The following is a 13,747-nucleotide window of genomic DNA, read 5'->3' on the forward strand; positions in this document are numbered from 1 at the left end:
TCCCAACTGACGGTGCCTAAGAAGGGCAACAGCAAAAAAAAATTCAGCATTCCTCCAGGTATGTACCCACAGTCACACACAAGACTACACCAGACAATTAACCCATCCGGGAAAGGTTTTGAGTGTAGGCCTCGGTATGTGTGACGCAGTAGTAATTGAAGCCATGTGGGCCCCCGAAATGGCGGCTGCCTGACCTCTAAACTGGGACAATGGAATTGTGGGGTAACTGCGCTGGCGTTGGACACCGTCGCGGTAGGCGGTCGTAGAGCGCGGCGCAATGCTGCATTGGTTAGCATTGGACCCTGTGGGTCCCAGGAGCCAATGAACAGGTGCGCTGGCGGTGATGATGCGCACCGCCGCGGACGTCACAGCCGCGGACGTCACCACCATTTTCTATCTCTTCAATCACTAGATACCTGACCTTCGACAGGAGAGGACCTACACTGCTAGTGCTGCTGTGACTTCGGTCTGGAAGCGACGATGGCTGCTGCGTCTGGGGAAAGGGCCCCTGCCTTCACTGTACAGGAGTTGGAGAAACTTGTGGATGGGGTCCTCCCCCAGTATATGCTACTCTACGGTCCTCCAGACCAACAGGTTAGTACACAGGGAGCACGTTGTATGGGCTAGGCCTGGGTGGACAGGGCTGGGTGGATGAGGAAAGGGGGCAGAGTACATAGAACAGTCATGCATGGGGATGAATGGGCCACAAGGATAGATTTGGGAGGGGGCCAATTACAATGACGGTGCTGTAGGTAATGACTGTTCCTCTTTCCTTGTGCATGTCATGTAGGTCAGCGCCCACCAGAAGAGGGACATTTGGTGTGCCATCGCCAAGGAAGTCCGGACCCTGGGTGCCCACCAGAGACGGGGCACCCACTGCCGGAAGAGATGGGAGGACATTCGCCGCTGCAGCAAGAAGACGGCGGAGGCTCAGCTGGGGATGGCCTCCCAACGTGGGAGGGGTGCCCATCGCACCATGACCCCCCTGATGTTCCGGATCCTGGCGGTGGCCTACCCGGAGTTGGATGGGCGCTTAAGGACATCACAGCAGGCACAAGGGGGTGAGTACAACCTCATTGTTAGAAATGGGGTTTTTGGTTGGCAGTCAGGTTACCCCCTGTCCAAGCAAAAGCCCTCACTCTAGTCAGGGTAAGTCACACACAATCCAAGATTATCCTGTGCCCACCCTCTGGTAGCTTGGCACGAGCAGTCAGGCTTAACTTAGAAGGCAATGTGTAAAGTATTTGTGCAATAAATCATACAATACCACCATATAGCACCACAAAATACACCACAGTGTTTAGAAAAATATATAATATTTATCAGGATAATTGTAGGTCAAAAAGAATAAAGTTGCAATTGAAAATTGTAGAGATATCACTGAAAAGTGATATAAAGTGTCTTAAGTCTTTAGAATATAAACAAAGTCTCTTTCAAGCACAAGTACCTGGTTTAGCGTGGAAAAATCTCCTCAGAGGGCCACAAAAGAAGAGGTGCGTGGAAAAAGGGTGTGTGCGTCGATTTCTCCTCAGCACACACGGACTTGCGTCGTTATTTTCCACGCGGGGAAGTCGTGCGTCGTTTTCCGGCGCGCGGACAGTCTCTTTCTGTGGATCGCGGGGATTACCAGATGTCCCGGGTCTGTGCGTGGATTTTCCTGCTTGTTTTCCGGCTGCGCGTCGTTCTGCGGGGCTGCGCGTTGAAATTACGATCTCACGGCAGGCGTCGCGTTGATTTCTCCTCTAGAGGTCGGGCGGCGTTGTCCTTGCGAAGCCGTGCGTCGGATTTCCGGTCGTCCCCAGAGCGTCGCGTTGATCAGCGTCGGTGTGCGGCGTTTTTCTCGCCGCGGCACAAGCTGTGCGTCGAAATTTTCGGCGCACGGAGCGTCCAAGTGAAAAAGGGAAGTCTTTTTGGTCCTGAGACTTCAGGGAACAGGAGGCATGCTCTATCCAAGCCCTTGGAGAGCACTTTTACAGCCAGAGAATAGTTCAGCAAGGCAGCAGGCCAACAGCAAGGCAGCAGTCCTTTGTAGAAAGCAGACAGGTGAGTCCTTTGAGCAGCCAGGCAGTTCTTCTTGGCAGGATGTAGTTTCCGGTTCAGGTTTCTTCTCCAGCAAGTGACTGATGAGCTAGGGCAGAGGCCCTGTTTTATACCCAAATGTGCCTTTGAAGTGGGGGAGACTTCAAAGAGTGGCTAAGAAGTGCACCAGGTCCCCTTTCAGTTCAATCCTGTCTGCCAGGGTCCCAGTAGGGGGTGTGGCAGTCCTTTGTGTGAGAGCAGGCCCTCCACCCTCCCAGCCCAGGAAGACCCATTCAAAATGCAGATGTATGCAAGTGAGGCTGAGTACCCTGTGTTTGGGGTGTGTCTGAGTGAATGCACAAGGAGCTGTCAACCAAGCCCAGCCAGACGTGGATTGTAAGGCACAGAAGGATTTAAGTGCAAAGAAATGCTCACTTTCTAAAAGTGGCATTTCTAGAATAGTAATATTAAATCCGACTTCACCAGTCAGCAGGATTTTGTATTACCATTCTGGCCATCCTAAATATGACCTTCCTGCTCCTTTCAGATCAGCAGCTGCCACTTCAACAGTGTATGAGGGCAGCCCCAATGTTAGCCTATGAAGGGAGCAGGCCTCACAGTAGTGTAACAACGAATTTAGGAGTTTTACACTACCAGGACATATAACTACACAGGTACATGTCCCGCCTTTTACCCACATAGCACCCTGCTCTAGGGGTTACCTAGGGCACAATTTAAGGGTGACTTATATGTAGAAAAAGGGGAGTTCTAGGCTTGGCAAGTACTTTTAAATGCCAAGTCGAGGTGGCAGTGAAACTGCACCCACAGGCCTTGCAATGGCAGGCCTGAGACAAGGAAAAGGGGCTACTTAAGTGGGTGGCACAACCAGTGCTGCTGGCCCACTAGTAGTATTTAATTTACCAGCCCTATGCACATAAAGTGCACCTTACTAGGGACTTATAAGTAAATTAATAGTCCAATCAGGTATGATTCAAGGTTACCATGTTTTAAGGGAGAGAGTATATGCACTTTAGCACTGGTTAGCAGTGGTAAAGTGCGCAGAGTCTAAAAACCAGCAAAAACAGTGTCCACAAAGTGGAGGGAGGCAGGCAAAAAGTTAGGGGTGACTACCCTAAGGCTGTCAGGTCTAACATGTGTCCCCCCCAGCTGAAAGTGGGGAGAGCTACCCGACCTCCTGGGAGCTCTCATCGCTAAGGCAGAAGTACCTGGAGAGACCATCAGCATTGGCGTGGTCAATCCCTGGGCGATGTTCCACCGTAAAGTCCATCCCCTGTAGGGAAATGGACCACCTCAAGAGTTTTGGATTCTCACCCCTCATCTGCATGAGCCATCTGAGGGGCCTGTGGTCTGTCTGGACCCGGAAGTGAGTCCCAAACAGGTAGGGTCTTAGCTTCTTTAGTGCCCAGACCACAGCAAAAGCTTCTCTCTCAATAGCACTCCACCTCTGTTCCCGTGGTAATAGCCTTCTGCTAATAAAGACTACCGGTTGATCTCGGCCCTCCTCATTTAGCTGTGCTAGGACTGCCCCTATGCCATGCTCTGAAGCATCTGTCTGCACAATAAATTCCTGGGAGTAGTCAGGGGCCTTGAGCACGGGGGCCGTGCACTTGGCTTCCTTCAGGGCGTCAAAGGCTTTCTGACAAGCCTCTGTCCAATTCACCAACCTAGGTTGTTTCTTGGAAGTGAGCTCTGTCAAGGGTGATACAATGGTACCATAGCCCTTGACAAATCTGCGGTAGTATCCTATGAGGCCTAAAAAGGCTCTCACCTCAGTCTGCGTTCGCGGTGGTTGCCAGGCCTTGATAGTTTCAATCTTGGCCTGGAGTGGCTGCACCTTGCCACCACCCACTAGGTGTCCCAAGTACACCACGGAACCCTGCCCAATCTGGCAATTACTAGCCTTGATGGTCAGGCCTGCCTGTTGCAGGGCCTGAAGCACCTCCTTGAGGTGAAGCAGGTGTTCCTCCCAGCTGGAACTGTAGACAGCTATGTCATCCAGGTAGGCTGCACGGAAGGCATCCTTGCCAGCTAGGACCCCGTTAACCAACCGTTGGAAGGTAGCGGGGGCATTTTTCAATCCAAACGGCATCACCCGGAACTGGTAATGGCCATCAGGGGTTGAAAATGCGGATCTTTCCTTAGCCCCCTCAGTCAGGGCGATCTGCCAGCGACCCGAAGTAAGATCAAACATACTCAGGAACTTGGCAGCGCCCAGCCTGTCAACGAGCTCATCAGCTCGGGGGATGGGGTGAGCATCAGTCCGTGTGACTGAGTTGAGACCCCGGTAGTCCACACAGAACCGGAGTTCTGGCTTCGCACCTGGGGCAGTAGCCTTAGGGACCAACACCACTGGGCTGGCCCAGGGACTACTGGATTTCTCGATAACCCCTAGAGTCAACATCTTGGAGACCTCCTCCTTGAGGCTGGCCTTCACCTAATCCGACAACCTGTAAATTTTGTTCTTCACAGGGAGACTGTCACCGGTGTCAATATCATGAACACAGAGGTGGGTCAGTCCAGGAGTAAGGGAGAACAGGGGGGAGAACTGCTCCAACAGCTCATAGCAGTCTCCTCTCTGGTTTAGAGTCAGGGAGTCAGAAAGAATGACCCCGCTTACTGACCCATCACCTTCTTGGGCAGAGAGGAGGTCGATGAGAGGTTCACTCTCCTCTTCCATTCCTTCATCTGTGACCAGAAGCATGTTGATCTCCGACCTCTCAAAGTGAGCCTTTAGTCGGTTCACATGGAGCACCCTTAGGGGATTCCTAGGGGTTTGGAGGTCCACTAGGTAAGTGGCCTCCCCTTTCCGCTCCTTGATTTCAAATGGGCCAGACCAGCGGTCCTGGAGAGCTCTAGGCTCTACTGGCTCCATTACCCACACTTTGTCTCCAGGTTGAAACTCTACCAGGGTGGCCTTCTGGTCATACCAGTGTTTCATTACCTCTTGACTGGCCTCAAGGTTACTTTGGGCCTCTTTCCAGAAGCGGGTCATCTGGTTGCGGAGAGCCAACATGTAGCTGACCACGTCCTGAGGGGGTGCCTTTGGAGCTTTCTCCAATCCCTCCTTGACAATGCTTAAGGGTCCCCTGACAGGGTACCCATAGAGAAGCTCAAAGGGACGGAACCCTACCCCCCTCTGGGGGACCTCTCTATAAGCAAAGAGAAGGCATGGTAAGAGGACATCCCACTTACGCCTCATGGCCTCAGGGAGGCCACCAATCATGCCGTTCAGGGTCTTGTTGAATCTCTCCACAAGACCATTAGACTGGGGGTGATAGGGTGTAGTGAACTTGTAGGTTACACCACACGCAGCCCACAGAGACTTCATGTATGCAGACATGAAGTTAGTGCCTCTGTCAGACACTATCTCCTTGGGGAATCCCACATGGGTAAATATCCCCATCAGAGTCCTGGTCACCACCGGTGCAGTTACGGTCCTCAGAGGGATTGCCTCTGGGTAACGGGTGGCATGGTCCACCAAAACCAGGATGAACCTGTTGCCTAAGGCAGTTTTGGGGTCCAAGGGACCAACAATGTTGATGCCCACCCTTTCAAAGGGGGTGCCAACGACAGGAAGTGGAATCAGGGGGCTTTTACCCCTTTTTCCTGCTTTACCACTGGCCTGGCAGGTAGGACAGGATCTGCAGAATTTATCTGAGTGTGTCCTCATTTTGGGCCAATAAAAGTGGGTGACAAGCCTGTTAAAGGTCTTGCCTTGCCCCAAATGTCCTGCCAGGGGAATGTCGTGAGCCAGACCCAGTAGGAAGGTTTGGTAACATTGGGGTACCACCAGCGTACGTGCTGCCCCAAAGGCCGGAACCTTACGCTCACTGTAGAGGAGATCATTCTCCCAATATAGGTGGTGATCGCCAGAGGTGTCACCTGCCGCCTGGTTTGAGGCTTGTTTCCTCAGACCTTCTAGAGTGGGACATTCTTTCTGCGCCTTGCAGAATTCCTCCCTGGTGGGTCCACCCTCAACTTGCCAGCCAGCAAGCTCAGGTAAGTCACCTAGGGTGGCAATGCCTTCCCCAGTTTGCTCGGGAGCCTCCTCCTCAGGAGCCCCGTCAGCCACTGCGGGAACTTCTGGGGCCGGTTTCCCGTGCCCCTGGTCCCTCCTCTTGGCAGCTCTCTGGGCCATCGTTCCAGGCTCCAGACGCCCTTGACTTCCCTCTCGGTCAGCCATGGACCGTGTGGTCATGCAGACCCACTCAGGTAACCCTAACATCTCCAGGTGAGACTTGAGCTCCACTTCTTTCCAAGCAGTATGCTCAAGATCATTGCCTAACAGACAATCTACAGGCATGGCAGGACTCACAGCTACTTTCAGAGTACCAGAGACCCCCCCCGCCACTCAAAGGGAACCAGAGCCACCGGTAGGTGACTCTCGCGATTGTCAGCGACTATGACCTGGTGGAATGTATTAGGTACTATCTGCTCTGTTGACACCAGCTGACTCTTGATAGTAGTCATACTGGCTCCTGTGTCACGCAGAGCCTCCACCTTCTGCCCATCAATGGTGACCCACTGCCGGTACTTGGAAGTATGTTTGGGCATGTGGACCTTGGGCACCATTTCTCCTTCTCCCAGGGACACTAGGGAAATCTCTACCTGTTCCCCAAAGCTATCTGGGTCCATCTCCCCCCCGAGCGCTACACTAGTCAACCCAGGTGCCTGTCCGGTAGTGGACGGTGCCCTCTTGGGGCACTGGGAATCGCCTTTATAGTGACCATACTGGTAACACTCCATGCATTTGGGGTTAGGTTTCCCTGACCTGTCATATGTCCCTGGCTTTTTCCCAAATTTGGAAAAGGAAGGGTTGCCACCCCCTCCCTGGGGATTCTTTTGGGGGCCTTTGGAGAGTTCCTTATCTGCAAGTTTATCTCCCCCCTCTTTCTTCTGTTGGGAACCCTGACCACCTTTGTGGGAGTCCCCCCCAGGTACCTTCTTGGACACTCTGGTGCTAACCCAGAGGTCCGCCTCCTCAGCAAGCTTCCTGGGATCAGTCAGCTTGCTATCCACTAAGTGCTGGCACAACTCTGTATAAGTAGTATTAAGCATATGCTCTCTTAGAATCAAGTCATATAAACCTTTATAATCTGCTACTTTGTTGCCCTGCACCCATCCATTCAGTGCCTTACTGGAGAAGTCAAAGAAATCTACCCATGTTTGTGTGGTTTGTTTGGTGCTGTCCCTGAACCTCTGACGGTATCCCTCAGGGGTCAGCCCAAACTTGGCAAGTAAAATGGCTTTCTGAAGTGGGTATGTGTTTTGATCAGGTTGATCCAATGTGAGGAGTGTATCCCTCCCCAATGGCGGTACATAACCCCACATAGCTACCCCCCATTGCCCTTCAGGAACCTCATGAGCCCTTAGTGCAACTTCATAAGCAGCTAACCATTTATCTATGTCATCTCCCACCACAAAACTGGGCACCACATTTTTGGGTATACGAACCTTCTTTTCTCCAGCAGGTCCTGTCAGTATGCTGCCACCATTATTGCTGGATTCAGACTGTCTTGCCTTGATCTCCAGCTCCTTGAGACTCAGTTCATGAGCCAACAATAGCTCCTTTTCAGCCAAAGCTCTTTCAGCTTCCACTTGTTTGGCTGCTCTTTCAGCTGCCGCTTGTTTGGCTGCCCTTTCAGCTTCTGCTTGAATCTGTTTGGCTGTTCTTTCAGCTTCAGTTTGTTTGGCTTCTCTTTCTGCCCTTCTCTCCTCCTGTTGAGCCTCAATTTTCAGTTTTGCCATTTGCAATTGGAACTCCCTTTCTTCTCTCCTTTCCTCTGCGTTCAGGCTTTGCACAGAGACACTGCTCCCTGGTCTGGAAGGGTGCACAATTGCAGTGGTAACACCATCCACAGATAGTGAAAATTCCTCTGAGGGGCCATTTTCTGGCTCCTCTTCCTCATCATCCTCTAAATGGGCTTCTGCCCAGGCCCTCAGCGCCACTTGAAAGTCCTCCTTTCTGGAGGCCCCTTGGGTGGGTACCCTCAATGCCCTGCACAATCCTCTTAGTTGTTTGACCATATATGTATCCAACTGGACTAGGTCAAAGTCCCCTGTCTGAGACCCAGTCAGAGACATGTTGAGTGAGGATTTAGTTTTTGAAAATTGTCAGGAAAAAAAAAAAACGGATTTGCAAAAAGAGATAAAAACCAAGTTGACCTTCAACTGTGGGTAGGTAGTGAAATACTTAGCTACTGTATGTCACTGCACAAATACAAGTCCTATCCCACCGCTGCCACCAATGTTAGAAATGGGGTTTTTGGTTGGCAGTCAGGTTACCCCCTGTCCAAGCAAAAGCCCTCACTCTAGTCAGGGTAAGTCACACACAATCCAAGATTATCCTGTGCCCACCCTCTGGTAGCTTGGCATGAGCAGTCAGGCTTAACTTAGAAGGCAATGTGTAAAGTATTTGTGCAATAAATCATACAATACCACCATATAGCACCACAAAATACACCACACAGTGTTTAGAAAAATATATAATATTTATCAGGATAATTGTAGGTCAAAAAGAATAAAGTTGCAATGGAAAATTGTAGAGATATCACTGAAAAGTGATATAAAGTGTCTTAAGTCTTTAGAATATAAACAAAGTCTCTTTCAAGCACAAGTACCTGGTTTAGCGTGGAAAAATCTCCTCAGAGGGCCACAAAAGAAGAGGTGCGTGGAAAAAGGGTGTGTGCGTCGATTTCTCCTCAGCACACACGGACTTGCGTCGTTATTTTCCACGCGGGGAAGTCGTGCGTCGTTTTCCGGTGCGCGGACAGTCTCTTTCTGTGGATCGTGGGGATTACCAGATGTCCCGGGTCTGTGCATGGATTTTCCTGCTTGTTTTCCGGCTGCGCGTCGTTCTGCGGGGCTGCGCGTTGAAATTACGATCTCACGGCAGGCGTCACGTCGATTTCTCCTCTAGAGGTCGGGCGGCATTGTCCTTGCGAAGCCGTGCGTCGGATTTCCGGTCGTCCCCAGAGCGTCGCGTTGATCAGCGTCGGTGTGCGGCGTTTTTATCGCCGCGACACAAGCTGTGCGTCTAAATTTTCGGCGCACAGAGCGTCCAAGTGAAAAAGGGAAGTCTTTTTGGTCCTGAGACTTCAGGGAACAGGAGGCATGCTCTATCCAAGCCCTTGGAGAGCACTTTCACAGCCAGACAATAGTTCAGCAAGGCAGCAGGCCAACAGCAAGGCAGCAGTCCTTTGTAGAAAGCAGACAGGTGAGTCCTTTGAGCAGCCAGGCAGTTCTTCTTGGCAGGATGTAGTTTCCGGTTCAGGTTTCTTCTCCAGCAAGTGTCTGATGAGATAGGGCAGAGGCCCTGTTTTATACCCAAATGTGCCTTTGAAGTGGGGGAGACTTCAAAGAGTGGCTAAGAAGTGCACCAGGTCCCCTTTCAGTTCAATCCTGTCTGCCAGGGTCCCAGTAGGGGGTGTGGCAGTCCTTTGTGTGAGAGCAGGCCCTCCACCCTCCCAGCCCAGGAAGACCCATTCAAAATGCAGATGTATGCAAGTGAGGCTGAGTACCCTGTGTTTGGGGTGTGTCTGAGTGAATGCACAAGGAGCTGTCAACCAAGCCCAGCCAGACGTGGATTGTAAGGCACAGAAGGATTTAAGTGGAAAGAAATGCTCACTTTCTAAAAGTGGCATTTCTAGAATAGTAATATTAAATCCGACTTCACCAGTCAGCAGGATTTTGTATTACCATTCTGGCCATACTAAATATGACCTTCCTGCTCCTTTCAGATCAGCAGCTGCCACTTCAACAGTGTATGAGGGCAGCCCCAATGTTAGCCTATGAAGGGAGCAGGCCTCACAGTAGTGTAACAACGAATTTAGGAGTTTTACACTACCAGGACATATAACTACACAGGTACATGTCCTGCCTTTTACCCACATAGCACCCTGCTCTAGGGGTTACCTAGGGCACACTTTAAGGGTGACTTATATGTAGAAAAAGGGGAGTTCTAGGCTTGGCAAGTACTTTTAAATGCCAAGTCTAGGTGGCAGTGAAACTGCACCCACAGGCCTTGCAATGGCAGGCCTGAGACAAGGAAAAGGGGCTACTTAAGTGGGTGGCACAACCAGTGCTGCTGGCCCACTAGTAGTATTTAATTTACCAGCCCTATGCACATAAAGTGCACCTTACTAGGGACTTATAAGTAAATTAATAGTCCAATTAGGTATGATTCAAGGTTACCATGTTTTAAGGGAGAGAGCATATGCACTTTAGCACTGGTAAGCAGTGGTAAAGTGCGCAGAGTCTAAAAACCAGCAAAAACAGTGTCCACAAAGTGGAGGGAGGCAGGCAAAAAGTTAGAGGTGACTACCCTAAGGCTGTCAGGTCTAACACTCATCCTATGGACTTTGCGTGCAGTGGAGCTGTCTGGGTGGGGGTGGTGGGCTGTGGGTGTCCCTAGGCCAGGGCGAGTTAGGTAGGCAAGGCCCCTCCATTATGTAGGCCATGTGGCACTCTACCCCAGCTCAAAAAAAAGGCAAATTGATGTATAGTTGCCCCTTTGCCATCCATGTGGGCAGATTTCTACCATTGCCATGTAGGCCATATCCCAGAAATTGCATGTGCAGAGGGCAGGAGCACGGCGTAATGCAGGGGGATGCTGCGCTTGTCTTGTCCGCCAACGGTAGCGGTATGCCATGCACTAAAACTCTCTTTCTTCTGTCTCCACCCTTTTTCTGCTCTCCCTGTCCTTCTGTACATCAGCATCAACAGGCGGAGGTACAGTGGCACCGGAGCACGAGGGAGCTGCATCCCACATGGCCATGGAGGGCCACACCACAGACTCTGAATTCACCAGTGGGACAGAGGGCGAGGGGAGCTTCACGTCAGCCACAGGATCACAAACCAGCGACACGGACTCGTCCGCCGATGGGAGCTCCCCTGTGGTGGCGGCACCATCTGTGCGCCCCACTTCTACAGGTACAGCCGCCACCTCCCCTACCAGCACCGCCCTCCCAGCAGACCCTCAGCGTTCGCCCCGTGCCCGCTCACCCAGGAGGGTGGGCATCACCTTCGCCCCAGGCACCTCAGGCCCTGCCCCAGTCACCCCTGCTGCCCTCAGTGAGGAGGCCATTGACCTCCTCAGGTCACTCACTGTTGGGCAGTCTACCATTGTGAATGCCATCCAGGGTGTAGAACGAGAGTTGAAACACGGTAATGCATTCCTGGAAGGCATTCATTCTGGTCAGGCTGTCCTTCAGCGAACCCTGCAATCTCTGGCCTCAGCACTGATGGCAGCCATTGTCCCTGTGTCCAGCCTCCCCCCTCCAACTTCCTCCACCCAGACCCAATCCCCTGTACCCCAGCCCATCCCAAGCACACCTACAGACCAGCATGCACACAAGTCAACACACACAAGTAGCTCAAGCAAACATAGGCACCACACACACCACAGGCACTCACACAAGCATCAGACCCATACAGACACAGCAACATCCACTGTCTCCACTGTGTCCCCCTCCTCCTCTTCTCCCTCCTCCCTCCCAGTGTCGTCTACACACACACCTGCATGCACCACATCTATAGGCACTAGGACTCGCAGCAGGACACCCAGAACCACAAGCCGCTCACCTGCACTCACCACCTCCACTGCCATATACACGTCTCCTGTGTCCTCTCCCAGTGTGTCTGTGACGCCCCCTCCCAAAGTACACAAACGCCGGCAATCACTCACCCAACATCCATCCACCTCACGACAGCCTCCAGTACCTGCACCTGCACCCAAAACACCTAAAGTGACACCTCCTGCAACCACCTCCTCTTCCTCCACTCCCAGAGCCCCTCCAGCTACCCATCCCAATGTACGTCAGAAAGTGTCCCTATGTCAAATTGACCTTTTTGCCCCCCCCTCCAATTCATCAGTCCCATCGTAGCGCCTCAGCCAAAAAGCCTCCAGTACCAGTGGTGCGTGTACCAGGTTTTTGGAGTGCCCCGTCCACCAGGGCAGGCAGTAGGACCCGGAGCCAAGGCACTGTCAGCCCACCCCCTGTAAAGGCTCCGAAATTGGAGAGTGGACGACGGGACCGTGTCAAGACTCCTGGTGGGACACACAGTGAAATGGGATCCAAGGCGATTGGTGAGTCATCTGTAACTCAAAAGAAGGTGGGGAAGGTCCCGAGGAAGTCTCCCCAACCTGTTGTGAGTGTCACGGCGGAGATGTGCGCCATCATTTCCGGCGGTCCAGACACAACCAACAGCACCGTCGTCACTGTTCCAGAGACCACCGCCAGAGTCATAGCCCAGGAGGGCCCAAGTATCGTTACTGGTTCGGAGACCAACGCCAGAGTCATAGCCCAGGAGGGCCCAAGTATCGTTACTGGTCAGGAGACCACCGCCAGAGTCAGATCCCAGGAGGGCCCAAGTATCGTTACTGGTCAGGAGACCACCGCCACCGCCGGAGTCACAGACCAGGAGGGCCCAAGTATCATTACTGGTCAGGAGATCACCGCCACCGCCGGAGTCACAGCCCAGGAGGGCTCAAGTATCGTAACTGGTCAGGAGACCACCTCCAGAGTCATAGCCCAGGAGGGCCCAAGTATCGTTACTGGTCAGGAGACCACCGCCAGAGTCATAGCCCAGGAGGGCTCAAGTATCGTTACTGGTCAGGAGGCCACCGCCGGAGTCACAGCCCAGGAGGGCTCAAGTATCGTAACTGGTCAGGAGACCACCGCCAGAGTCATAGCCCAGGAGGGCCCAAGTATCGTTACTGGTCAGGAGACCACCGCCGGAGTCACAGCCCAGGAGGGCTCAAGTATCGTAACTGGTCAGGAGACCACCGCCAGAGTCATAGCCCAGGAGGTCCCAAGTATCGTTACTGGTCAGGAGACCACCGCCACCGCCGGAGTCACAGCCCAGGAGGGCTCAAGTATCATAACTGGTCAGGAGACCACCGCCAGAGTCATAGCCCAGGAGGGCCCAAGTATCGTTACTGGTCAGGAGACCACCGCCAGAGTCATAGCCCAGGAGGGCCCAAGTATCATTACTGGTCAGGAGACCACCGCCACCGCCGGAGTCACAGCCCAGGAGGGTCCAGAATCCCACAGCCCCGCTGGGCAATGATGGAACGTCAAGCCACATACCAACGTCCAGTTTGTAGTTCGTCATGCCACACACCAACGTCCAGTGTGGAGTTCGTCATGCCACACACCAATGTCCAGTGTGGAGTTCGTCATGCCACACACCAATGTCCAGTGTGGAGTTCGTCATGCCACACACCAATGTCCATTGTGGAGATCGTAATGCCACGCACCAATTTCCATTGTGGAGATCGTAATGCCACACACCAATGTCCATTGTGGAGATCGTAATGCCACACACCAATATCCGTACCAGAACCGCCATGGCAAAGCACCGCTGAACAAGGCCAAGACCGCCATGGTGAAGACCGCTGAACAGGGCAAAGACTGCCATGGCAAAGCACCGCTGAACAAGGCCAAGACCGCCATGGTGAAGACCGCTGAACAGGGCAAAGACCGCCATGGTGAAGACCGCTGAACAGGGCAAAGACCGCCATGGTGAAGACCGCTGAACAGGGCAAAGACCGCCATGGCAAAGCACCGCTGAACAAGGCCAAGACCGCCATGGTGAAGACCGCTGAACAGGGCAAAGACCGCCATGGTGAAGACCGCTGAACAGGGCAAAGACCGCCATGGTGAAGACCGCTGAACAGGGCAAAGACCGCCATGGCAAAGCACCG

Source organism: Pleurodeles waltl, chromosome 8 (genome assembly GCF_031143425.1).
Source record: "Pleurodeles waltl isolate 20211129_DDA chromosome 8, aPleWal1.hap1.20221129, whole genome shotgun sequence".
In the NCBI taxonomy this organism is placed as follows: Eukaryota; Metazoa; Chordata; class Amphibia; order Caudata; family Salamandridae; genus Pleurodeles; species Pleurodeles waltl.